Source organism: Leptonychotes weddellii, chromosome 3 (genome assembly GCF_054177405.1).
Source record: "Leptonychotes weddellii isolate Sample4059 chromosome 3, ASM5417740v2, whole genome shotgun sequence".
In the NCBI taxonomy this organism is placed as follows: domain Eukaryota; kingdom Metazoa; phylum Chordata; class Mammalia; order Carnivora; family Phocidae; genus Leptonychotes; species Leptonychotes weddellii.
In genome coordinates, this window is record NC_138371.1 from 6,995,426 (window position 1) to 7,022,792 (window position 27,367).

The window sequence follows — 27,367 nt, forward strand, 5'->3', positions numbered from 1 at the left end:
TCCCTCTCTCGCTGTCTCTCTCTCTGTCAAATAAATAAGTAAAATCTTTAAAAAACAAAAAAACAGGGCACCTGGGTGGCTCAGTTGGTTAAGCGACTGCCTTCGCCTCAGGTCATGATCCCGGAGTCCCGGGATTGAGTCCCACATCAGGCTCCCTGCTCGGCGGGGAGTCTGCTTCTCCCTCTAACCCTACCCCCTCTTGCGCTCTCTCTCTCACTCTCTCTCTCTCTCTCTCAAATAAATAAATAAATAAAATCTTAAAAAAAAAAGACTTAAAGTAACTAAAAAGAATAACAAACCATGTCAATTGTTGCTTTTATTTTAAGTAGGATTAAATAAAAATAACAATGTGCTATTATCTCCTCCCTGGTATTGTAACTGCTACTATAGTTTCATATTCAATCCCTTAAAACAGATTAAAGCAGACCATGGCAAAGAGAAAGAAGCAACTGTTTCCCATGTGGAGAAATGCTCTCTAAATGAGAAGTTAAAGAGAAATGTCTGGGGCCTTTCTCTGAATCCCTCCTAGCACCTAGACAATCACTACAAACCTCTCTCCCTCATCAAAGCCTAATGGGACTTAGAAACAATCCAATTTCATCAAAGGAAACCTGCCGAGGAACCTAAAGAGCAGAGTTCCTCAGCATCATATGATTTTCTGCCTCCTCCTGGTTTGGGTACCCAAGCTCTCCATTCTACCAGATACTCCAACAGTATTTTCCTTCATTTTAAAGATTTTTTTAAACTTCCTACTGTATCAGCCTACTTCATTAGTTGCCCTTTTCTATATAGTCCCTGTAGTATTTATGTTGATATGCTCATGCCCAGCATTTATGCTGAAATCAGAACCTGATTCAGAGAAGTAGCATGATGCAGTGCTGTGGAAGGAATATGGGCTTTGGAATTAGACAGACATGGGTGCATACTTTGGTCCTCCCACATATTGCCTTGACTTAAAGTAAACTCCCTGAGCCTAGTTTTCTTATCAGTACAAGAGTCAAACCATCTTTCTCACTGGACAACAATTGGTATTAAATGGCATACGGCACGTGAATTATTTGACACACAGGAGGGGAGAGGGCTCCAGAAATAATAGCCTCCATCCTCTTGTTTATTTTCTAATTAGAAGGCATTTTCTGAGGCAAGGTACCTCCATCAGCCCTTATCAGCCCCAGGTGTCATCAGTGACATTTTCACTGTACTTTGTGCCCATTAAAGGCCTTCCCTGCCAGTGTGAACACTCTCTCTTGTCTGCCGACATTAGTGGGTCCCACAGGCAGCTGTTATTAGAATGTAAGAAAGGAATTAAAAGTATTTGGATGTTGGGGCGCCTGGGTGGCTCAGCCAGTTAAACATCTGCCTTCGGCTCAGGTCATGATCCCAGGGTCCTGGGATGGAGCCCCACATTAGGCTCCCTGCTCTGCGGGGAATCTGTTTCTCCCTCTCCCTCTGCCTGCCACTTCCCTACTTGTTCTCTCTCTGCCAGATAATAAATAAAATCTTAAAAAAATAAAGTAAAAATAAATAAATAAATAAATAAAGTAGTTGGATGGTACTCCCATGTTCATAGCAGCATCATTCACAATGGCTAAAACATGGAAGCAGCCCAAGTGTTCATCAACAGATGAACGGATAGGCAAAATGTGGTATATACATATAATGGAATATTATTCAGCCTTTAAAAAGGAGGAAATTCTGACTTATGCTACGATATGGATGAACCTTAAGAATATTATGCTAAATGAAATAAGCCAGTCACAAAAAGATAAATACTGTATAACTCTACTTCTGAGGTACTCAGAGTACTCAAAATTATAGAGACAGAAGGTAGAATAGTGGTTGCCAGAAGCTGGGGAGAGGGAATACAAAGTTGTTTAACGGACATAGAATTTCAGTTTTACAAGATGAAAAATAGTTATGGGGGTGCCTGGGTGGCTCAGTCGGTTAAGCGTCTGCCTTTGGCTCAGGTCATGATCTCAGGGTCCTGGGATCGAGCCGTGTGCATCGGGCTCCCTGCTCAGCAGGGAGCCTGCTTCTCCCTGTCCTGTGCAGCTCCCCCAGCTTGTGCTCTCTTGCTCTGTCAAATAAATAAAATCTTTAAAAAAAAAAAAAAGATGAAAAATAGTTATGGGGATGGATTGTGGTGATGTTTACACATTATGAAACTAATTAATACCACTGAACCATACACTTAAAAATGGTTAAGATGGTAAATTTTACCACAATAAAAAAGAAACTAGAAAAATAAGTTCTTTGGACTAACAGTTGACTAAACCTGACCACTTCCAGCCTCAATGTGAGGGTTAATCGTATAATTACAACTCGGGGCATCAAGTTCTTGCTATGGTTCCAAATAAAATGCTATCTGAAAAGTCCTTGTCAGATCCTTCTATGTCCCATAATGTGACACAAAGGAGCATCTCGTGCAGCTCCACCACCCTCCATTTAATAAAGACAACAAGAATGCTGGCTGTCTCCCTGACATCACCAGTATGGCACAGATGGCTGGACCTCAGAGGGATCTATGGAACCATTCCAGGCCCACTCACAGTCTGACTTGTGCATGTGCTCAGTAGTATTTGCATGAAAATGAACTTCACTTCCCACAGCAATTCCCCACATAAAACAAAAAAATTTTCTGAAGATTCAAAGGACATTCTAAAAACTGGATTCTATAAGGCTAGTTCCACAACACTGCAGGAATCCAAAGTTTAGGACAAATTGGGAAACTGCAAATAAAAATTTACAAATCTCCCCCACCCAAGAAAATGCTTTGTTATACTTTTTTGTACTTAAAATATTGAGCCATCTCAAAATCATTTTCAGTCCAATACCCAAAATCAACTGGTCCAAAGGCATTCTGAGATGAGTACTACAAGATGTGGTACAAATGATTCTTAAAAAACATTTACAGCAGGGGTGCCTGGGTGGCTCAGCCAGTTAAGCGTCTGCCTTCGGCTCCAGTCATGATCCCAGGGTCCTGGGATCGAGCCCTGCGTCAGGCTCCCTGCTCGGCGGAGAGCCTGCTTCTCCCTCTCCCTCTGCCTGTGTTCTCTCTCTGTCAAATAAATAAAATCTTAAAAAAAAAAAAAAAAAAAAAAACAGGATTTACAGCAATAAAACTCAAATGCACCAGAAGCTGGGGAGGGGGGTGGTAGAAATAGGGAGTTGTTCAATGGGTACAGAGTTTTAGTTTTGCAAGATAAAAAAGTCCTAGTGTAAATATAGTTAACATCACTGAACATACACTTAAAAATGGTTAAGAGGGTAAGTTTTATATTATGTGTTTTTATTACTACAATTAAAAAGAAACAGTCACAGGGGGACCTTGGTGGCGCAGTTGGTTAAGCTTCCAACTCTTGGTTCAGCGTCCAACTCTTGGTTTCAGCTCAGGTTGTGATCTCTGGGTCCTGAGATCAAGCCCCACCTCCAGCTCCAAACTCGGCAGGGTCTGCTTAAGACTCTCTCCCTCTTCTTCTAACCCTCCCTCCCACCATGTGCTCTCACGCGTGTGCTCTTTCTCAAGTAAATAAATAAATCTTTTAAAAAAGTCACAGAAGTTAGTGCCCCAGCAGTCATACTGATGCAAAAATATTTCAGAACAACTAACTTCTACTGTCCAATACTAACCCCTAAAATTCCTTTTGTCCCAACTAAAAAAATAAATAAAGTGGACACATCTCGCTGGTAGAACATGGAAGCTTCTCTAACTACAATAAAGCTGAGGGAGCATGTTAAGGAAATAAGAAGACAATACAAATACTAAGCAATGGTAGAAATACAAAGCAGACTATTTAAAACCAATCTGTGTCATCCCCATCTGCAATCCAGCCTAAGTCTCTAAGTAAAACTGTATAGAGACTTCTCCTTGTTCCAAAAATAAAGAAAAACTCCTCAACCTGCTTACAAGGCCCACCACACCTCTCCAACCCCCTCTCCCACCAGATTCAACACTCGTCCTGTTCTCTACATAGAGCTGTACCCTAAATCCCCAGTCCTCCCCATGAACCCCACCATCTTTGCCCTTGCTGTTTGCTCTGACTGGAACACTCTTCCTTTCCCGTGCATCCTTCAGATCTTAGTTCAAATGTCTTTCCAGTGACTTCCCTAAATCAAATAGTGTCACTGTTGCAGTTTTACATTCATGTGATTATTTGGTATCATCTGCTAAAGACAGGGGCCAGAGATGCATTCACTCACCCCCCCAATTTCCAAGGCCAAACACGGTGTACCCAATAAGCAGTCAAATATTTGTTGAACAAGTGAATATAGGGCACTAAACCTATAAGAAAGCAATGAAACATCCTAAGAGGTTTCCTTAATGAATCTTTGGAGGATGTCCAAATCAATTAAGCCTAAAATCCCTATTCAACTCTTAAGAAAAAAAAAAAAAAAAAACATTTCTCTGGCCCTTCTATGTCCCTAGGCAAATGTTGAGCATCAAAGGCTGATAAGTAAAACACACAAATACACACACACATCGTAGATAAAGCAGAATTACTACTTGCTGAGCAAATTGTTTTTGGCATTTCTTGATACAATGCCTGCTACATAGGGGGCACTCTGGAATACCTGTCAAATGAATAAAGAGCAACATTTCACAAGACTCGTAAGTATATATGAACTAGTAACTAACTCTACTGAAAACTGTGGTGACTCATATAAAAGTAAGACCGTCACAGAAGCAAAGGAATGAATCTCTTAAGTGGGAAAGCCCCCTACTATAAGCCATATTTATTTAGATCTCAAACAAGAAAAATGCCAGATTTGTACTAAGAGTGAAAGAAATAGATACTGCAATCAAGTAATCGTAGAGCTTTAAATAAAAACTACAAAATGTCACTTGGAACTATTTCCCAAAACCCTTAAAAACATAAGAAACTATTTAGGATTCCCTGTCCCCTCCAACACAAATACAAACTATCTATACTTTAGAGATATAATCCATAAACATAATACAGAAAACTCCAGCCCACACTGATCTCTCCTCCCTCTGATTTTGCATTTAAACAAATGCTGCTTTATAGTTTTCCCAATAATAACAATCTATACACTCTTATTTTATATCCTTTCACATAATATAACACAGTGGGTGCCTATTAAATACTTACTGAACTGATACGAAATTATACTGCGTTAAATAATGGATTTTGGTACAGAAATTCCTGCAAATGTCATTCCTGAAGATTTTTCATATGCCTCAGTTTTAGCTTCATCATTAGATTAAATATAAAGTCGTTATCCAACAATGTTCAAACAAGGTTTAGAGTTTTCTTAGTACCACATCTACAAACTCAATTAAGGGAGGTTTTCAGTGTCATGGTATCTTTTCAAATGTAAGTCAAAGATATTAACAACACCTGTCCCTACTTTCTTCAACGTAGCAAATTTCTCTTGAAATTTTTCCCAAACTTAATCAGTCCCAGGGAGAGTTCCTCCTGTAGAAAATTGGAAGACACAAAATCTAAGCTACATGATACTAACCGCACATCGCTAAAAATAGAAAACCTAATCCCCGGAAAAGGATCAGTTCAAAATGTTCAATTACATGAGTCTCCACGATCAACAAAGCAGATAAAATACACCACTCTGGAAAGCGCAAAGCAGCAAGCAAACAGCAAGTATTCTAGTTAAGTGGCTGCTGTTCAAAGCTGCTCAAACGCTCCATCCCTGCCAGTCCCAAGCATCTGTATCAGGACCCATGAGAACGCGTCCACAGGGGACCCGAGCCTCGGGAAGCGTCCTCTCTACAGCACCAGGCTCTGTTTAATTCGGGTTTTCCTATCCGCGCCCCTAAGAGGGCTACAAGGGGGGGGCCGGGGGGCCGGGCGCGAGGAGCCGAGCCTGGCAGGCCGGGTCGGCGGAGAGCTGGGGGCTTGTGGTGGGCAGGGGCGACGGCGGAGTCGGGCAGCGGTGCCAGAAGTAGAGGGCGCTCGCCCGGGGCCGCTGCCGCAGGTGCCCCGCTAAGAGCTGCGGAGACCCGGCAGGCCAGACCCGGGGCCGGTCCAGGAAAGGGGTCGAGGGGAGGCGCGCGGGACGGGGGCGGGGAGGCCTCACCGTTGCTCCCGAGAGGCTGGCGCCGCGGCGGTCCCGCAGTTGCTAAGGAGAATGCTCTTCCGGGTCAGGGGCGCGGCGGTATAGAGAGCAACGGTGGCCGGAAGGGGCCAAGAGCGACGCGCGCAGCAAGAGCGCGGCGGAGGCGGTGGTCGGCGGTTGTGCGGCTGCAGGGGGTGGGGCGGCTGGCAGGGACTGGCGAAGGGCCAACGCGACTTCCCGGGCCTCGCCTCGCGGGGGCGATGGGCTGTAGCCGGTGGCTCTAGCGAGGCCACCTCTTAGAAGCCTTCCCGCCTCAGTCCCCTGCTCCGGAACCCGCCCAGCTCGGGTTCTAGGCCCCCGGCTGTAGCCACGCCGGCCCCTTCCTGGGACAGGGTTTTACTCATTTTTTCATTTAGTAGACACTGGGTTGTTGGACACCTGCCAGCAGGGCTGGCACTGGAGATGCAGAGAGGGGCGATCCAGGCGTGGTCCCTACCCTCAGAATGCACAGACTGATGGGAGGGCAGGCGGAGGGGTGCTGCTCACCTGGGTGGGCTAAGTAAAGGCAGTGGGGCCTACCCAGACGCGGGTGGGGAAAAGCCGATGGTGGAGACTTCAAGCAAGAAAAAGAGTAGGGAGGAGTGTTTCAGGTAAGAAAGAAAGTAGGCTCGGTTGAGAAACCCACTGAAAGGTCAGTGTGCCCTGCCCAGGGAAGTGGGTAGAGAAGGATGGAACCTAAGAAAACATCAACATTGTAGGTGTGAACAAAGGTAAAGGAACCTCCAAAGAGCAGTCAGAATGTTCGGTTGAAGGACTGCTGAGAAGACAGCAGGAGAGGAAAGAATTCCAGTAAGGTCGTGGTCACCACTGTCATGATGTGGCCATCAAGTGCCTAGTGGTGACCATGAAAAATCAAAATTCAGGAATATGGTGTCAATATCGACAGTGGCTTGAATCTGTGTAGTGAAGGAGTCCACCACCATATGCTCCATATTCAAACAAGGAAAAGAGATAGGTTAAATTGTTCCTGAATGCCTTAATGTTTTTGAAAGTATTTGTAAATTTCAGGATTCCTCTACTAATTTTTTTTTTTTTTAAGATTTCTTTATTTTAGGGGCGCCTGGGTGGCTCAGTTGGTTAAGCGACTGCCTTCGGCTCAGGTCATGATCCTGGAGTCCCTGGATCGAGTCCCGCATCAGGCTCCTTGCTCGGCAGGGAGTCTGCTTCTCCCTCTGACCCTCCTCCCTCTCATGCTCTCTGTCTCTCATTCTCTCTGTCTCAAATAAATAAAAATAAAAATAAAAAAAATAAAAAGATTTCTTTATTTTAGGGACACCTGGGTGGGTGGCTCAGCCCATTAAGCATCTGCCTTCAGCTCAGGTCATGATCCCAGGGTTCTGGGATCGAGTCCCACCCACATCAGGCTCCTCTACCTGCTGCTCCCATGCTTGTGCTTTCTCTCTCTCTCTAACAAATAAATAAAATCTTTAAAAAATAATAAAAAAAAGGTTTCTTTATTTGAGAGAGAGAGAGAGTACGTGTGCAGGAGGGGGGACAGAAGGAGAGGAAGAGAATCTCAAGCAGATTCCCTGCTAAGCCTGGAGCCCAGCACTGGGCTCAATCCCATGACCCTGAGACCATGACCTGAGCTTGAAATCAAGAGTCAAACGCTTAACGACTGAACCACCCAGGACCCCTCTACTAATTCTTGAATGTGGAAAATAATTTGTTTTATCTTGCATCTACGGTGCTTGCCTCACACAAAGGCCTCAATCGGTGTTTGTTTAAAGAATAAATGAACCCATGAGTCTTTTTTTTTTTTAAGATTTATGTATTTGAGAGAGGGAGAGAGAGAACTTGAGTGGAGGGGGTGGAGGGGGTTAGAGGGAGAATGAGAGAGAATCCTCAAGCAGACCCGCGCGCCACCCACTGTGCGTGGAGCCTAACCCAGGGCTTGATCCCAGGACCCTGAGATCATGACCTCAGCCAAAATCAAGAGTTGGAAGCTTAACCAACTGAACCACCCAGGCACCCTGAGCCTTTGGTTTTTAATGTTCACACAGGTCAGAATCCTCCGCAAAACTGTGATGTAGGCAAAATTGTCTATTCAAACTGTAGATGAGATGGAAGAAGCCCAGCAGGGGCAGGACGCAGAAGATGGCAAAGGTACAGTGATCCAATGGGTGGGAGAGGGCCCAATGGGGCCAGGGATGGGAAGACCCAGAAAAGGAAAAGAACAAAGGATTAATAACATAAAAACTGGGGTTTCAGAGCCAGAAATGGAAGATGAAGCCAAGAAAATTATTAATGCGGCCTACTTTCTATTAATTTTATTAATATAAAAATATAAAAATATTAGAAGCAGGAATAGATGAGCAAGGACAAGAGCAAAGGAAAGACAATCATTGTACATAAGTTCAATAGGAAAATCCCATTTGGGGACGGCTGACAAAGTTTGGTGTCAGCCAGTGTGAAGGCTTCAGGGCTGGGTGACGTGTTCCCGTATCATCTAAGTAGAGTGAGCTCTGGGCTTCCTCATGTGGGCCAAAGGAAAACCACAACTGTAGAGTCACACTGTAGAGTGACTTGGGGTGAGAGGCTTGCCCCACAAGCATACCTCCAGTCCAGAACCAGTACATTCCCATTATATCCAGTTATTACAACAAGCTCATCCAGAAGAGGCATAGTCTTCTCTAAGACACTGTAAATCTATCGACAATGGATGTAACCAGCCATCTGTGGGAGTAAACCAAGAAATTTGAAATGTGTGGCTGAAAAGTTTAAAACACCCAAAATATCAGCCAAGGGAGCCTAGGTATAACATAAGCAAGGCAGGACCAGAAAATGGTTACAATTTGATAAAAGGAAGCTAAATCAATTGTTCTGTGAACAGAAGGGACAAAGTCAACTTGTGATATAGACAAAAAGAAGCCCCAAATCCTTAAAGTACAATAGATAAAAGTCTACCCTGCATGTTCCTGGCAGCCTTGAATAGAGCATCAATTCTAATGAACCGTGTTCTGTTGAAGGGCCAAGGTGATTCATTAGGCTCAACTTGGCTGGGGTTCCAGGAGATTTCAGTGCTATCTCAAGAGATGGAAACTTATCATTGCTGTGAAGAGCATATTTTTAGAGAACTGCAGGGAGTTGTGGGTGAACTCTGTACTTCCAGGATGGTGTGGGCATGAAAGGTTCCAGATGATGTGCTTTGTCTGACTTTGGTCTCTTTGGATAATGGATAGCCAATTAATGATGCAAAATGCTTTGAGGAATGCCCAGAATATAAACAGAGGACCAGGGTTACCATGCCCTGTTGGTATAAACAGTGAGCCATCTGCTACCTCCAGAAGAATTCCATTTTGGCATTGGGAGGGAGTGTGTCTATTATGAAATTCAAGCCTTCCTGGGAATTTAAGGATTAGAGACAGCTATCGTGCCCCAGAGTTTTCCAGGTCCAGCCTGACCCTGATTCCTAACCACCACCACCCCTAACTCGGTGTTCTCCTATACTAACATCACCCGGTCACAGAGGCAGAAACCCAGACACGTAGGAGACATCCGTGACTCCTGCACTCCCCACCCCTCCACCACACCCTCACCCTTACAGCCCGGTCCAAGAACAAGTCCTGTAGATCGTCTCATCCCTCCCCACCCAATCCCACTACTACTAATTATGCTGAAAGGAGCAAATAACCAAGCAAATCAGGATCAGTAGGAAGTGTTAGAACATCAGAATTGAAGCTGGGTGATAAAGATGGTGTGTGTGAGAGAGAGAAAACAAACAGCATAGTAACCAAACGCCACAAGAACTTCAAGGAAATGCAGTGGAACAAATCCATTCAACAACAACATGTTTGATTGCCTTTCACATGTGAATTTCATCTTGAAGGAAGTAAAAGATAACAAAAGGACTATTAAATATGTTGAAGAAAAACTAAGGTAGAATTGAACATATTCCAAGAACCAAAGTGCAGGAGTGTTTGCTGGCCTAGGGGTATGACTTTGGAAGGACCCAGTCAGCTGTGGGATGGAGTCAAGTGCCATGAGCCTCATCCTTACGTGTGCAGGCTGATAGTGCTGCTGGCTGAGTGTTATGGGTGAGCAAAAAATATGTCTCATCATCGCCATATCAATTGATTTTGGCCTCCTCAATTCCAGCAATTAGCCCCACCCAGACCACTATTTCCCACTTGGAATTCTTGTCTGATTAGAGTCTGTTTTTGTTCTTGTCTCACTTTAAACTTAGTTTTTTTTAAACTTAGTTTTTCTTTTCCCTCTATCTTTATGAGTATTATTTTTCTCTTAGCTGTTTAAATATAAATCCTTCTAGATCCTCCACAACTTTTGCCTCATAGATCTTAGCCCTTATCTTAATTTCTCTTTTACCTTCTATCTCCTATTTAAAATCTTGTCTTTTTGAATACTTCTAACTGCTCATTTTATCAAGATCTATCAACATGTTATTCTTAATTTTTTAGATTTTTTTTATTTTCTAGTTCTTTGCTCTTTTGTTTCTTTTATTTTCTATTTAACATATGCTACTTCAAGTATGAATTTTAGAAACTTGTCATTTACAATGTTATTCTTTCTAAGTTTTTATTCCCACATCTTTGGCTTTAAATTTACCTTAATTTTTATTTATTATTATTTTTTTAAAGATTTTATTTATTTGAGAGCGAGAGTGAGAGAGAGAGAGCACGAGACGGGGAGGGTCAGAGGGAGAAGCAGACTCCCTGCCGAGCAGGGAGCCCGATGTGGGACTCGATCCCGGGACTCCAGGATCATGACCTGAGCCGAAGGCAGTCGCTTAACCAACTGAGCCACCCAGGCGCCCAAGAAAAGTAGTTTTTAATTAGAACAAATATAAAGAAATGAGCACAGTCTGTTTTTTGTTGGGTAAGGGAAAACATAGTAGAACACTAGGAAATTGGGTTGTTCAGAAAATCGTGAGAACATCTCATCTCACTTAAATGAATGAAAAAACATGGCCTCCAATAGAAATCCTAAATTAAGCTAAAGAGAAAACAAAGAATTTTATTAACTGAGAAAAATACAGAATAACACAATTACAACAATTATAAGATTACATGTAAATGGACTAAATTCTCCTATTTAAAAAACAGCATCATAGACTGGATTAAAAAGACAAAATCCACACCTATGAATCTTTTTAAAAAAAATACATTTAAAGAAAGGGGAGATAGAATAATTTAAGAGCCTGGCTCAGGTAAATCATGCTTGCATGAAAGCAGGTATAGCGGGTCCCAGCTTGACTGATTAAGTTATGTTCATCCCAGGATTCTGGCATACCTGGGCATGCCCAGAACACCCGTGGCAGGACCCACTGGAGGTCTGTTTTCATGAGAAGACAGCATCCTAGGAAAGAATCCCTTCTTCAGGCAAGGCCAAAGAGAAGCCCAAGGATAACAGGTCAGTATGATGCAGTGTAAGCTGCAGGGGAGGGTGTGCATACAATAAAGCTGTCTGGCCTAAGGCAGCCCTGCTCTGTAGCTTTTCAACAGAACGGGGCACCAGCAGGGGAAGGGTGCTGTTGGAGCATGTTGGCGTTAACTCTCCACAATGCTCCATTCATTGGCCCCAAACACAGGCTCTGCCCCAGCCCCACTGAGAGATCATGGGCAAGTCCCTGCACCTCGGGGGCCTCCATTACTTCCACAGAAGGAGGCAATTGGAGGAACTGATCCAAAGAGGAAAAATTGGGAAATAGGGAGCTTTCTCAAGTGCACATTAAGCCTTCACAAACAATTAATTGCAATTTTCAAGATAAAGATATTCACAATAGGTAGACAAAGATTTTACACATGCTTTCTCGGACTTCCATAAAATAAAGTTGAAGAGAAAGCCAATATTCTACCTATATGCACACGACCATGCAAGAATGGAAGAAAGACTCTGTGATGGAATAATTGAGTTAAAAAGGCAACACCAAATATGGGGACATTACATTAAAGACAAAGAAAAAAAGATACCATTTACACAGTTAAAGCTGTCAGTGAACTTTTGTATCTCTCCTGCCTATGCTAATAAGAAGGAAAAAGAAAAAAATAATTAACTCTATACTTAAATTTTTTAAAGATTTAGGTAACAAATTTAAAGGGGAAAATCAAAAAATTTGAAACAAATAAATTAGAAAATAAGAGGGTATCTGCTTAATATGCAAAACTGAGAAGAAATTAACTAATAAAATATTTGCAGACTGTTAGGATAACCAACTAAATACCCAAGAGAATATAAGAGAAACAAAATGCAAAAACTATAAACACAAAAAAAGTTTCAATTATTAGGAAATATTATTCAAAGTTAAACTCTAATAAGTTTTAAATATTAAAGGGAGTTAACAATTTTGAATACAACTTACACAAGAAGAAAAGAGAACTCAGGTAAAAGGAAAAGATTAGCTAAAGGAAAAGTTTATTGTAGAATGGAAAATTTATTGTAGAATGAATCAGTGAATTCTTTTAAAAAAGGCACCTAGAGTTGATAATGTTGTCATTAACACTTTCAATATCAAATAAAAACCAAATTCATTTCATGAGGCAAATATGGTTATTTCCCTCCTACTTGTAAAGATAAAAATCATAATACTGAAAAAAGTTTCAAAAAAATTCATACATAATTTTACTACTTGTGCACAATTATTTTTATTTTGTTCTATTTTTCAGGACTAGTGCTAGATACTCCCGCATAGTTGCAGAATGTGTAACTATCTTACATCCCTTCTTTTATAAATTGTAACTTAGTATGGTCCATGTTTATTGTAGAGTTTTCTTTTATCTTACGCTATTACATAAATTATAAATGTTAATTGGAAATAACTTAGCTAATACATTTGATTATGAAGAAGCAACTAAAAATGTATGCTTGATTCCACCACCCAGAAATAGACAGATAGACATATAGATAGACATTTGAGTTTGGCTTGGAATATACTTTTCTGAAATTTTTAAGATGAGATATACAGTTGACCCTTGAACAATGCAGGGGTTGGGGCACTAATCCCCCAGACAGTTGAAAATCTGCATATAACTTTTTTTAATTTATTTATTTATTTGACAGAGAGAGACACAGTGAGAGAGGGGAACATAAGCAGGGGGAGTGGGAGAGGGAGAAGCAGGCTTCCCGCCGAGCAGGGAGCCCGATGCAGGGCTGATCCCAGGACCCTGGAATCATGACCTGAGCCGAAGGCAGACGCTCAACGACTGAGCCACCCAGGCGCCCCTGCATATAACCAAATGTTCCTGCTAATAGCCTACTGTTAACTGGAAGCCTTACCAATAACATAAACACTCAATTAACACATATTTTATATGTTGTATGCATTATATACTGTATTCTTACAATAAAGTAAGCTAGAGGAAAAAAGTTACTAAGAAAATGATAAAATACATTTACAATACATACAGTGCTACATTTATAGAAAAAAAGCTGCATATAAGTGGACCCACACAGTTCAAACCCATGTGGTTCAAATGTCAACTGTGTAATTCAAATAACATCTAATTCACCATTTTAAAATGTACAGTTCAGTGATTTATAGTATATTCACAATGTTTTCCAATCATTACCACAATCAATTTAGAACATTTCATCACACCAAAAAGAAAGCCCATACCCATTAGCTGTCATTTCCCTCCCATCCTCCCAGACCTAGGCAACTACCAATTTTCTGTCTCTATGGATTTCCCTATCCTGGACATTTCATATAAGAGGAATGTGGCTTGGTCCTTGTGACTGGCTTCTCTCACTTAGCATGTTTTCAAGGTTCGTCCATATTGTAGCATGAATCAGTACTTCATTCCTTTTTATGGATAACTAATATTCCACTGTATGTATATCCACATTCTGTTTATCTCTTCATCAGTTGATAAACATTTGGGGTGTTTACACTTTTTGGCCATTATGAATAATGCTGCTAGGAACATTCAAGTATAAGTTTTTGCATAAATATATGTTTTCAATTCTTTCGGGTATACACATAGACATGGAATTGCTGGGTCATATGGGCCAGGTTATGTGGTAACTACACCATTTTAAATTCCCACCAGCAATGGACGAGGGTTCAGATTTCTGCACAACCTTGATGTCATTTGTTATTTCCATTTTTTTTATTACAGCCATTTTAGTAGAGTGATATCTAGTAAAGTGGTATCTCCTTGAAATTTTAATTTGCATTTCCCTAATAACTAGTGATGGTGAGCATCTTTTCATGTACTTATTGACCTTTTTTGTATCTTTTTGGAGAAATGTCTGTTCAAGTCTGTCACCCTTTTTTTTAATTGGCTTGCCTTTTTATTGTTGAATTATAAGAATTCTTTATGTTTTCTGGATGCGAGGCCCTTATCAAGTATGTGATTTGCAAGTATTTTCTCCCATGTTGTGGGTTGTATTTTTACTATCTTAATAATATCCTCCAGTGCAATAAAAAAGTTTTAATTTTGATGAAGTCCAAATTATCTATTTTTCTTTGGTTGCTTGTGCTGTAGGTGTCGTATCTATGAAACTTCTGCCTAATCCAAGGTCACAAAGATTTATGCCTATGTTTTTTCCTGTTTTAGCTCTTACATTTAAATCTTTTATATATTTTGGGATAATTTTTGTATATGGTATGAGGTCCCGGTCTCACTTCACTCTTTTGCCTGTGGTTATCCTGTTGTCCCAGCACCATTTGTTAAAAAGACTATTCTTTTCCCACTGAATGATCTTGGCACCCTTGTCGAAACCAGTTGACCGCAGGCATATGGATTTATTCTGGGCTCTCAGTTTTATCCTATTGATCTATAAGTCTAACTTCATGCCAGTGCCATACTGTTATGATTACTGTAGCTTTTTAGTAAGTTTTGAAATTGAAAAGTCTGAAAAGTTTTGAAATCGAAATGGAATATACTTTGCCATTGTTTTGTAACTTTTTCACTTCAAAAACTTGAAATTATGTATCAGCATGTGGACAAATACAATTCTATATAGTTATTAATTTAAATAAACATTATGAATTTTCCATTAGTTATTTGACCAAAATTACATCATACTGTTAGATACATAATTTCCAATCTTTTATCATAAACAGTGTTAAATAAACATCCATGCAACTAAATCTCTGCACATGCATGAAATTGTTTGCTTTGAAAAAATTATTTTTATTTATTAATTTAAAAGACTGTATAATATTCCATTAAGTTTGTGCACAATAATTGTATTCAGTGTTTAAGCATTTTTTTAATTAAGCAATAATTGTATTCAGTGTTTGATACCATTTTTGTATATTTGGTTAAGCTCCTTTTGGATAATTTCCTTAGACAAGATATACTAACTTGAGATTCCTCAATCAAGCAGTATAAACATTTTTATGACAATTGATATATATCCAATACATACTCCAAATATATGTAATTTTCAAGTTAATGCTGCCCTAAAGCAATTTCACTATAACTTTGTCAGAATTGGGTATTATACTTAAAAAAAAACTATTTTAGTGATTGAAAATAGTGCTTTATGTTTGAACTTCATCTGTATGATTCCTGGTGATGTTTTGACTTCTTTTATATGCTATAAATGTATTTTCTTCTGAATATATTGTTTTTTCATGACTTTAACCAATCCTCTATCAAAGCCTTCAATCCAATTAATTTGTAGAGTTTTATTAAAGTGCAATAATCACTGTTTTCTGTAATTCTTGCTATAAACAATTTCCTGCCCATTTTGCCTCATTTATTTTTAGTGTACAAGGATGGAACAGCAACCAGGGCATCATGCTGGGCTTAGAATATTTATTTATTTAGAATATTTATTTTGAAAAAAAAAAAGGAAAACTGAAGCTAAGCTGATTTTTGATCCTTCAAAAGCGGCCTCTTATTCTGGTGGGAGATAGTAGAACTTGTTATTTGACGTATTTATTCTGAAAAGTAATATACTCATTTAGTGCAAAGAGTAGCCAGTGAAAAAGTGCCCCCCATCCCTGTCCAGCAGCACCCAGTCCCCCTCTTGTTACCAGCTTCCTCTATCCCGACACCCATCATTCACACAATCAACATTTTCATGGTCCCTGCTCTGTGTGACGGTAGTCAGAGACAATGGCTCAGAGAGGCTTGAACCCATCTCTCCCACAGACAGTCCGTGGCCTTGGGCTCGCCACTGGGTCAAGCAGTTTCCTTATCTCGTGCCAAATGTCGCCTCTCCGCAAGAGCTCTGCTCAGTCATCCCTCTCAGGTCAGCTTTGTGGTTCTCCTCGCTTCCAATCGGGCCATTTCTCTTTGCTGCCAACCTTGAATCCCCCACCATCTCCTCCCACAGCCAGGAGGCCCATACACAGGCCCAAAATTGCAGTCAGCCAGGAGGTAGAAGCCTGGGGCTTCCCACTGCCTCAGATGGTCCCCAAGAATTCTTTTTTTTTTTAAGATTTTATTTATCTGTTTGTCAGAGAGAGAGATGGAGAGAGCATAAGCAGGGGGAGTGGCAGACAGAGGGAGAAGCAGGCTCCCCACTAAGCAAGGAGCCAGATGCAGGGCCTGATCCCAGGACCCTGGGATCACGACCTGAGCCAAAGGCAGACACCTAACGACTGAGCTACCCAGGTGCCCCATCCCCGAGAATTCTTAACCAAATCCTCACACTTCATGTTCACCAGAATTATCTTGTCAGATGCAGTAAAAACAGTTACATTTTGCTTCCATGTTATGGATGGCAAGTGTTTCACCATGGGGAAGAAGGTTAAGATAAACAATGAACTCATTCACCTTACTCAGGGGTCAATATTTTTGTTCCTCTTGAAGAATAGTCCCTGAACTCTGAAAATATCGGCCAACATCTCTATCAGCAATGCCATCTGTCTGCAGAGGAGAGCAAGTTTGCAGTCGGGTAATACCTATATCCAAACACATATTTCTTTTTCTCTTTTGTTTTTAAATTGTTTTATTTTCATTCCAGTATAGTTAACATACAGTGTTATATTCATTTCAAATGTACAATATAGTGATTCAACAGTTCTATACATGGCTCAGTGCTCATTAAGATAAGTGTCCTCTTAATCCCCTTCACCTGTTTCATCCGTCCCCCCACCCCCACCTTCCCTCTGGTAACCATCAGTTTGTGCTCTATCGTTAAGAGTCTGGTTTGTTTGTTTGTTTGTTTGTCTCTTTTCTTCTTTGTTCATTTGTTTCTTAAATTCCACATATGAGCAAGATGATATGGTACGTGTCTTTCTCTGAATTATTTCACTTAGCATTATACTCTCTTGCTCCATCCATGTCATTGCAAATGGCAAGATTTCAGTCTTTATTATGGCTAAACAATATCCCATTGTGTACATATATACATACCACACCCTCTTTATCCATTCATCTATGGGTGAACACTTGGGCTGCTTCCATAGTCTGGCTATTGTAAATAATGCTGTTATAAACATAGGGGTGCATGTATCCCTTTGAATTAGTGTTTTCATATTCTTTACTAGTGTGATTACTAGATCACAGGGTAGTTCTACTTTTAATTTTTTGAGGGCCCTCCATACTGTTTTCCACAAGGTCTGCATCAGTGTGCATTCCCATCAACAGTGCACAAGGGTTCCTTTTTCTCCGTGTCCTTGCTAACGCTTGTTTTTTATGTTGTTGATTTTAGCCATTCTGACAGATGTGAGGTGATATCTCACTGTAGTTTTGATTTGCATTTCCCTGGTGATGAGTGATGTTGAGCATCTCTTCACTGTCTGTTTAAAAAAAAAAAAAAAGGAATCCAATACCATTCATGAGATTGTTTAGCTCTCACCATAATTGTTATTGTTTAAAGACCTCTTTCTTCACACCCACTAGAATGGCTGTAATCAAAAAGACAGATAAGGGACGCCTGGGTGGCTCAGGCGGTTGGGCAGCTGCCTTTGGCTCAGATCCCAGGGTCCTGGGATCGAGCCCCCCGCCCGGCTCCCTGCTCGGCGGGGAGTCTGCTTCTCCCTCTGCCTGCCGCTCCCCCTGCTTGTGTTCCCCCTCTCTCTCTGTCTCTGTCAAATAAATAAATAAAATCTTAAAAAAAAAACAGATAAAACAAGTGTTGATAATGATGTGGAACAGTCAGAACCTTCACACACTGTTGGTGGGAATGTACGCTGCAACCAGTTTGAAAAACGGTTTGACAGCTCCTCAAAAAGTTAAACATGGGGTTACCATATGACCCAGTAATTCCACTCCTAGGTATATACTCAAGAGAATGAAAACATATGTTGACCCCAAAATCTGTGCAATATATTCATAGCAGAATTATACATAATAGCCAAAAATGGAAGCAATGCAAATGTCCATCAACTGATGAATGGATAAACAAAATGTGGTGGATGCATACCGTGGAATATTATGTAACCATAAAAAAACAAAGTACTGATATATGCCACCATATGACTGAATCTTTCTTTTTAAAGATTTTATTTATTTATTTGAGAGAGAGAGAGTATGTGAGAGCACAAGCTGGGGAGAGAGGCAAGGAGATTCCCCGCGGAGCAGGGAGCCCGATGCGGGGCTCGATCCCAGGACCCTGGATCATGACCTGAGCCAAAGGCAGATGCTTAACTGACTGAGCCACCCAGGCACCCCAATATCACTGAATCTTTAAAATGTTATTTTAAGAAAGCAGACATGTAAGGCCACATATTGTCTGATTCCATTTATATGAAATGCCCAGAATAGGCAAATCTATAGACACAGAAAATAGATTGGTGGTTGCCTAGGTTTGTGGGGCATGGAGGGATTGAGGATTGATGGTTTGGGGGTGGGGGGTGGTTCAGGGTGATGGAATGTTTTAAAATGGATTATGGTGATGGTAGCACAACTCTGAATATACTAAAAGCCATTGAATTCTACATTTTAAATGGGTGAATTGGTTAATGTACACATTATATCTCAAAAAGCTGTTTTAAAACTCTGTTTCCTACAGGTGAAAATTGCCTGTGTGTATTTAAGCTTACTTATTTTTTTAAAAGATTTTATTTATTTATTTGACACAGAGAGAGAGAACACAAGCAGGCGGAGCAGCAGACAGAGGAAAAGAGAGAAGCAGACTCCCCACCGAGCACGGAGCCTGACTTGAGGCTCAACGCGGGGCTCGATCCCAGGACCCCAGGATCATGACCTGAGCCAAAGGCAGACGCTCAACCGACTGAGCCACCCAGGTGCCCCTAAGCTTATTTGTTACAACACTCAGTCCATTGTATTTACTGATCCTTTGATCAGATCCTTAGAATTAATAATCACGACATTAAATTTATTTTCATGCTCACATTTCTTTAAAGAAAAAGAGAGTGCACACATGCACACACACACATGAGCAAGCAGAGAGAGCAATAGAGGGGGAGGGAGAGGGAAAGAATCTCAAGCAGACTCCACACTGAGAGCAGAACTTGACGTGGGGCTCGGGCTTGATCCCACAACCCTGAGATCATGACCCCAGGCCAAACCAAGAGTCCTACGCTTAACCAGCTGAGCCATCCAGGCGCCTCTCTTGCTCACCTTTAATACGGGATTTGAAAGAAAGTATTAAACCAAGTTCAGCAGACTCAGAGGAGTTGGTTCTTTGTTGAATAAATATTGCCCCCTTTCAAGTGAATTTATCCTTTCCAGGAATGTAAACTCTTCTAGACATTGACTGATAATAAAAATGTGGATGGAAGCTCTCTTTTCCATAGGGACAATATCATAAGGAAAGCTCTCGTGATTAGCGAACCTCACAGTTCTCAGAGACATAAGGTGAATTTTCAAGAGGCTATCACTTCCCCAGGTTTTGTTTCATTTCAGTGGAGGTAAGCTTGTGGATTTCATGAATCCATTCCTAGCTCTTTCCCTGAGACACATTTATTTATTTTTCACAATATCAAAACCAGTGTAATGGGAGAGTCCATAAGCTTCACCTGCTTGTTGGACAAGTAAGATCACATTTACATTTATGTCCAAGTTACCCCAACTCTGGGACCTCCCTGCCTTGTCAGCAGGAAGGCTGGTCAGTTTGGGGGTGTAGCCTACCCTAATATATGAAGTTTTCCTGCCGTGCTTGGATATGTCCCCAAATTTGTCCCCAGTATGTTCCCTCCGGCTGCCTGCTAGGGAAGCAGAAATGCAGACAGTCCTTCAGGGACACAGGCCTCCATCATTGCAGGAGTCCACCCCACCCACACCCTACCTGGGGGCCTCCCGCTGGCTGCTGTTGCTGCCTCCAGCCCCGTGGCTCCGATGTCCGAGGTGGCTCCGGCTCACTGGCTCTGCTCGCCAGGGTGCAGGTGTAGGTCAGCCACAGCGAAACTCTAGGAGAGCCTCAGAACCACAGTTCCGTTGGTGCTCGTGCCTGGTCCACCACCTCTACCACCCCGGGGAGACCGGCCCCACCTCTGGGTCCCTTAGTTGAGTGGGGAAGGCAGAGGTTGTTGCCCATGTTACCGGTGTCCAGGGAAAGCATTGGCACCCCAAGGCAGCGCAGCTTTTCCAACCCACACACAGCCGAGCCCCCAGGCCCCCCCATGGTGACAGTGGGCTGGCGTGATCACGACATAGGTGTGAGCTCCTGCCCGGGAGGGCTCGATTTCCCAGACTAGAGTTAAGAAATACCAGGGTGGGGCGCCTCAGTGTGGAGTGGCTCAGTCAGCTAAACATCCAGCTCTTGATTTCGGCTCAGGTCATGATCTCAGGGTTGTGAGGTCGAGCCCCACATCAGGCTCCGTGCTGAGGGTGGGGCCTGCTTAAGAGTCTCTCTCTTCCTCTCCCCCTCCCCCACTCTCCCGCTCTGAAAAAAAAAAAGAAACACCAGTGAGACCACGGGCTGGGGGGTTCCTTTCAGGACTCCCATAAGGCCCCATGCTGGTTATTCTCCATTTACCTGCTCAGCCCCCAAATCCATTCTGCTTATTCTCTGCCCTGCTTGGCCACGTTCTGCCAGTGGCTGCTTTCAGCAGTTAAAAGTACTATTGAAAGGCCCATCTTTCATGCTCCCAGCTCTCAATCTCCCTTTAGTCCCCTTATCTCGTGGGTAGTTGTAGAGAGCAAAATGGAGTCACTTGTGTCAGCGGCGGCTGGTGTTGGGCGGTGATGCAAGCAGACATGGGGGTTGTAGCTAAGACCAGATATCGCAGAAACTAGCCCAGGCTGATGGCACCCAGGACTGATACCCGGCAGAACCAGAGAAGGTCTGCCAAGGCCCAAGACCGATTAAACTCCTTTAAAATGGGAGGATTTCCGCAGCAAACTGTCAGACTTTCTAGATGCTGACCCTTTCACGTCTGACCCCATCAGGTTCTGCCTGATTGACCTCTGAACAGAACAGAGATCCTCCACTGCTTGAACGTAATAAACGGCACGTGCCAAGAGCCGACCCAGATGGGACAGGGGCCCCATCTCAACTGCACGCTCAGCTGACTTAGCGTTTGGTTTGTTCACTTCCTACCCCTTGTTGTATCTTGGCAGTTGTGCGACTCTGTGCTGTGCTTTGCAGTGTGTGCCGTGCGAGAAGCCACATTGAACACACAGTGAAATGTCATTGAGCCCAGAATCCTGAACCTGCTTTACTGTCATGTTTACCTTGCTTTATGATTGAACAAAGCTGACATGGGGGAAAGACACAACCATGTGGGCCATCATAGTGTCCTCACGGAAGGAGTCTTCTCTAAATTCTCCCAGTTAAACCTCCTGAGTTGCCACGAACCTGACTCCCACTGCCCCCCAGGACTCTTGAGGAATCCTCGGCAGAGAGGTGGCTCCCCAAAATCATGAAATTGACCGTCCTGTCAATAAGGCAGCTGAAGACTGAGCCACGTTTAATCTGACTTCGAAAAATAGAGAAATGTAGGCTTTCCTGCCCCTTAGCATCGCAGAGCAAATCCACACCCTGTTACCCAAGTTCGGACCTCTGTGAGCCACTGGACTCTCTCACTTGGCCACCCAGAGCTCGCCTGTATTCTTCAACACTCTGTGAAGAGATGTTAGGTGCATAAGACTGTTTGTTGCCCTCTCCGTGACCCTGGGCTCCAGGGGCAGAATCGGTGAGGGTCTGAGCCCCATGTGCTCAGGGAGAAGCCCAGTTCCTGACACAGATCTGGGGTTGATGCCTTAACCCTACAAGTTCCTTGATCCGGGCTGTTTCATTTAGAAAGGGAGTCACTGATCAGAGATAAGATCAGGTAGGATAAAGCCATTGGATTCTGCCCTCCCTTCTCATTAAGTTGTATCTTAATACCTTGATATCATTTTCTGGATAGGCTGGTTACTCATGTGTCCCAACAGCAACCCACAGAATGCTTTAATGATTGTGGTGATTGGTAACACTTGCTTTAAATTTTTTCATGTTAAAAAAATAAAGCTGGCTCTCTACCTCACACCTTAGTAAATTCCAGCTATAAAAATGTACACATATACCAACACATACAAAACTCCATAAAAGTACTGGGGAAGAAAATAGGCGATGTTTATTTCATCTTGGGAAGTGAAGGGGCAGGCCTTTCTAAAAATGACACCAAAGCAAAAAACCATTAAAAAATATGATGGGTTGGGCGCCTGGGTGGCTCAGATGGTTAAGCGTCTGCCTTCGGCTCAGGTCATGATCTCAGGGTCCTGGGATCGAGTCCCGCATCGGGCTTCCTGCTCCTTGGGAGCCTGCTTCTCCCTCTGCCTCTCTCTCTCTCTCTGTCTCTCATGAATAAATAAATAAAATCTTTAAAAAAAAAAAAATATGATGGGTTATGGGGCACCTTGGTGGCTCAGTTGATCTCAGCTCAGGTCTTGATCTCAGGGCTGTGAGTTCAAGCCCCGCATTGGGCTCTACACTGGACATGGAGCCTGCTTAAAAGACAATAAAATTTAAAGATGATGGGTTTGACTATATAAAAATTTGAAATTTCTATATGCTACTATCCACGTGGATTTAAAAGTCAAAGCAGAAACTGAGAAGCAACATTTTGACACATGAGAAGCAAAGGGATAACGTTCCCAGTGCATGAATAACTCTCACGAACTAATTAGGAGTAAAAGAATACTCCAGTGGCAAATATGGAACGGCTATGATGACGTGGTATTTGACTGACATTTGCAAGTGGCCAATGACCTCATGAGAGGACGTTCAACCTCACTGGTAACCAAGGGAAGATTAAAAAAGAAGAAGAAAAGAGGGGCGCCTGGGTGGCTCAGTCGGTTAAGTGTCTGCCTTTGGCTCAGGTCACGATCCCAGGGTCCTGGGATCGAGCCCTGTGCGGGCTCCCTGCTCATTGGGAAGCCTGCTTCTCCCTCTCCTACTCCCCCTGCTTGTGTTCCCTCTCTCGCTATGTTTCTCTCTGTCAAATAAATAAAATCTTTAAAAAAAAAAAAAAAAAGAAGAAGAAAAGAAAAGTAGGAGGAAAAAGAAAACCACACACATAGCATCATCACCACAGAACCCGTGGGGTGTCTTTCCTCACCTCCTAAAAGAACAAAGGTGAAAAAGACTGTAACACCCAGTGGGGGTGAGGGTTCTCACGCTACTTCTCACATACTGGTGGGAAGAGTGTAAATACTACAAACTTTTTGGAGAGAAGTCTGTCAATAAGTATCAGAAGCCTTAACAGATGGATACCTTTTGACTTAGCAATGCTCCTGTTACCCCTGATCTGGCCTTGAAAGGAGGGATACCGTCTCTCTTGGCTACTCCATCCAGAACATGGGACCAGTTCCTCCTCTTAATTCCCCCAGCAGAGCAAAGGCCAGGCTCTCTGAAGAGATCATGTAATAATTCACTTTTTCTAATGATTCAGGAAATGGACAAGAAAAAAGATTTCAAGGCTTTTCCGGTCGACCTTATCTTAATATGAAAAATCTTGACACATTAACTTGGTAATGAAGTGCAGGTTATATAGTACTCAGGAAAAAAAAAAAACTGTTTTCATATTTTTAAAGGTAGAATAAAATAAAAACTTTCATATTTTTAAAAAAGTATTACAATGCTCGGGGCCTGCTTAGGGGAATGGGCCCCAGGGAAGTCGATCCTCCACCAGCCTCTGAGCTGGAGGGTACCAATTGCTTTCTGTGGAAAAGTCGACTCCCCACAGGTACTTCCCTGGGTTTAACTGGCTTCAGCGACAGAACCCAGAGACAATGCCCAAGAGCAGCTCTAGGCTGCCCACCTTACGTACAACAGGAAAGACATCTCTTTCCTGTCAGTTCCAGGTAGGAAAAAAAGGAATCCCTGGGCTTGGCTTGGGTCACATGCCAATCCTTGAATCAATCGTAGGGCCAGGGGGATGCAACCTGTTCCAGACAATTATTGCTCTTCAATTCCCAGAACCACTTTCTCTTCTCCCTTTGGTAACAGTTATTAAATTTCCTTTGGAGACCCATTCTGTCCTTGTTCCCCGGGGTTCTCTGAGGCTGCCAATCTCTATACCCCACCTCTAGGTCCCAGACAGGAGCACTTGAACTAACACTGGCCAACCCATGAAAAACCATCTTCCTGGCCACCACAACTGGGGACTCAAATGAAACAGAACCAGTTGGTCCTTCTGTAAGATCCTGTCTAGACATTGGAGGGAGAAATCTGAGGGCGTCTCCCTCCTCACCTCCATTCCCTGACACGTGGAGAGAGATCCCCTGCAGTAGGAAAGAATACAGTCACTACACAGAGGCAGAGAGGAGTTATGGGAGAGAGGCGCTCGCTCTCATTTGAATCACTATACCTGGTTGTGATTAGCTAATAGCATCCCCCTCCCTGGACTTCCCAGTTATGCAAATGGTAAAGTCCCTGATAGCTTGAGTTGGGTTTCTGGCACTGACAGATTCAGGGGCCTGGGCCTGGTGAGATCTGAACCACGTGCCCATGTCTATGATCAAAGAAATAGGTCATTGAGATTGGCATACCCCAGTGAAACCACAGGGCTGGAGTGGAGGAGAATTCCCCAGAGAAGGGGCTACCACGCGGGACAAAGCAAACAATAATGGCAAATGAGGTCTGAAACATCATTGATCGAATAAAGGGGGGGGCTACATATTATACTCTGTACCTTACAAAGAATAGACTTATTTTTAAGTTCCCATGAAATATTTATAAAAATAATATATATTCAGGGGCACCTGGGTAGTTCACTCAGTTAAGCATCTGGCTCTTGATCTCAGCTAGGTCTTGATCTCAGGGTTGTGAGTTCAAGCCCTGCATTGGGCTCCAAGCCCAGGGTGGAACCTACTTAAAAAATATATATATATGTTATATATATATACACACACATATATAATATGCATATATAATATATGTATATATTCAAGTACAATGAAAATCCCAGTAAAATCCAAATCCCAGAAATATAAGTTCTATTCTCGGACCACAATGCAATCAAATTAAAAATTCATAAGAAATTCTACACCTGAAACCAATTTTACCATATATGTTAACTAGAATTTAAATAAAAACTTGAAATAAAAAATAAAATAAAAATCCATAAGAAAAGTTCAAATCAAAGTAAAATGCAACCAATTAAACTTGAAATTAATCTTATAGAAGTTTATAAAGTAATAATAACATTTATATGGGAAAAAAACCGTTGAAGAATTTTTTTTTTAATTTTAGGGCAAAACCAGGAGAATACCTACCAGTCTATAGAACATACATAGCAGTTGGCAAAACTTTATGGTGGAACAGATATGAACAAATATATATATGGGCTATATAGAACAAATGTATTTTAATGTAATATGTAACAAATCAAGTGAAAACTTTAAAATGATGAAAGAAATAGTTATCTCTATATTCATATGGGAAATGGATAATAAGGTCACATAAATAACAAATCCTTATTCATACCATTTACCACAGAACATTCCAGACAGGTTAAAGTTAAATTTTCACATGAATACACACACATAGCCATTAAAAAAAGAAACAAACCCACAACAGAATAGAAAAACATAGCTCACTCAATCTACTGACACATGGGTGTCAGGACAAAGTGTTTCAGAGCAGACAGACCTCTGGGTTTCAGTCCCACCCGAGGTGCTTACTCAAATATTTAACTCTCTAAGCTCAGTTTCTTATCTGTTTTCCTGCCTGATGTAGGTAAAAAAAAAACCCAATCCACAAGAATCGAAGCCACTTCATGGTACGCACTTTTAGTCTCTGCAGTGGATTTTTCCAGGCTGGGTGCTAGGGATGCAGTGGGGGATCTCTGGAACAGATGGCCCCAGGGAGAAAGCTCTGAGTGAAGGAACTGTCCAAGCATGTAATTAAAGAAAAGTATGGGAGGCTATGAGACTAGAATACATTTTTTAAATTTGTAAGCATCTGTATATAAACACACAGAAAAGCAATGGAGTGGAGAACACTTCATGGTATCTATGAAACATAATAATATCAAGATATTTAACAAGCTGATAAAAGTATTTCTGAAAGCCCTTAGAAATTAGAGGAAGATGACTTAAAGCCACTCGGGGGCTCTTGGGCAAATACAAAGCTGCAGGATTAGCAGAGGAGTGAGAAGAGAAGTCACTCAGTCAATATGTACCACTGGCCCAGAGCTGCCAAACCACAGAGAGCTCCCATCATCAAATCCTCCAACTGGCAATTCCTCTGATTGAAGAAAGAAAAGAAAGAAAGAGGGAAAGAGAGGCAGGGAGAGAGAGAAGGGAGGGTAGAGGCAGAAGGAAAGAAGGAAGGAAGGAAGAAAGGAAGGAAAGAAGAGAGAGAGGGAGGGATGGGGGGAGGGAGGGAGGAATAAGAATTCTATTTGCATGGAGATGCTTTTTCCTGTGTAATTTGTATATATACACAGTACTTAAGCAGCCCAAATCCTGACTGTGATTATGTTACAGACTATGCAGATCCATGGGAAAAGTTATACAAAATTACATTACATTAAAAAAAGTCGATCACAAGACACTGTGTACTCTTAGATTCCACCTAGGCACAAATTTGGGGCGATCTGAAAACTTAGAAAAGTAATAGGCAGATCGTGTTATATTGGTGGAGGCATTTAAACATTTTGATGTTGGTTTGACATTTCTGTTGACCTTGCACTGTAACACTGGGTCAATATTGTATACACCACTCACGCACAAAGTTGATTACAAAAAAAGAACGTTCATCACTCCGCCCACATTAAGCTCGACACTGCCTGGGCCATCTTGAGGCTAGCTTCCTAGCCCCAGCCCGAGGTTTCCAAGCAAGTGAGAGCATGTGTGCGGAGGGCAGAGGTTGGCAGGGCCCCCAGCAGGAGCCCCTCCTGTGGGACACAGCTGCCCGCAGGGTCCTGGCCCGGCGAGGCCCTGGGAGCATCTGATCGCATGAGCTCATGCGAAAGCCCCACGCCTCCAGGTCTCCAGAGAACATTTGCCATTCCTTT

General features: G+C 42.3%; 1 protein-coding gene and 1 long non-coding RNA gene across 5 annotated transcripts in view; one reads left to right on the plus strand and one right to left on the minus strand.

The window, feature by feature from the left end:
* The window catches only part of LOC102737075 (DIS3-like exonuclease 2), a 117,102-nt gene extending 110,897 nt beyond the window's left edge, over positions 1–6,205 (minus strand). Inside the window, exon 1 of one of the 3 annotated variants that reach the window (XM_081813392.1) lies at positions 6,058–6,205. The gene's annotated coding sequence lies outside the window, so the exon portion shown is untranslated. The remainder of the gene's footprint in view (positions 1–6,057) is intronic. The other 2 variants (XM_081813393.1, XM_081813390.1) reach the window with 2 other exon arrangements.
* LOC115941250 (uncharacterized) lies at positions 6,190–22,556 on the plus strand. 2 transcript variants are annotated; one of them, XR_014143334.1, is made up of 5 exons: positions 6,190–6,686; positions 8,100–8,202; positions 11,334–11,466; positions 16,824–16,908; positions 19,040–22,556. It is a non-coding gene; the product is annotated as an uncharacterized LOC115941250 (long non-coding RNA). The 2 variants fall into 2 exon arrangements; XR_014143333.1 differs by lacking the exon at positions 16,824–16,908 and having other exon boundaries at positions 6,207–6,686.
* The last annotated feature ends 4,811 nt before the right edge of the window (positions 22,557–27,367 follow it).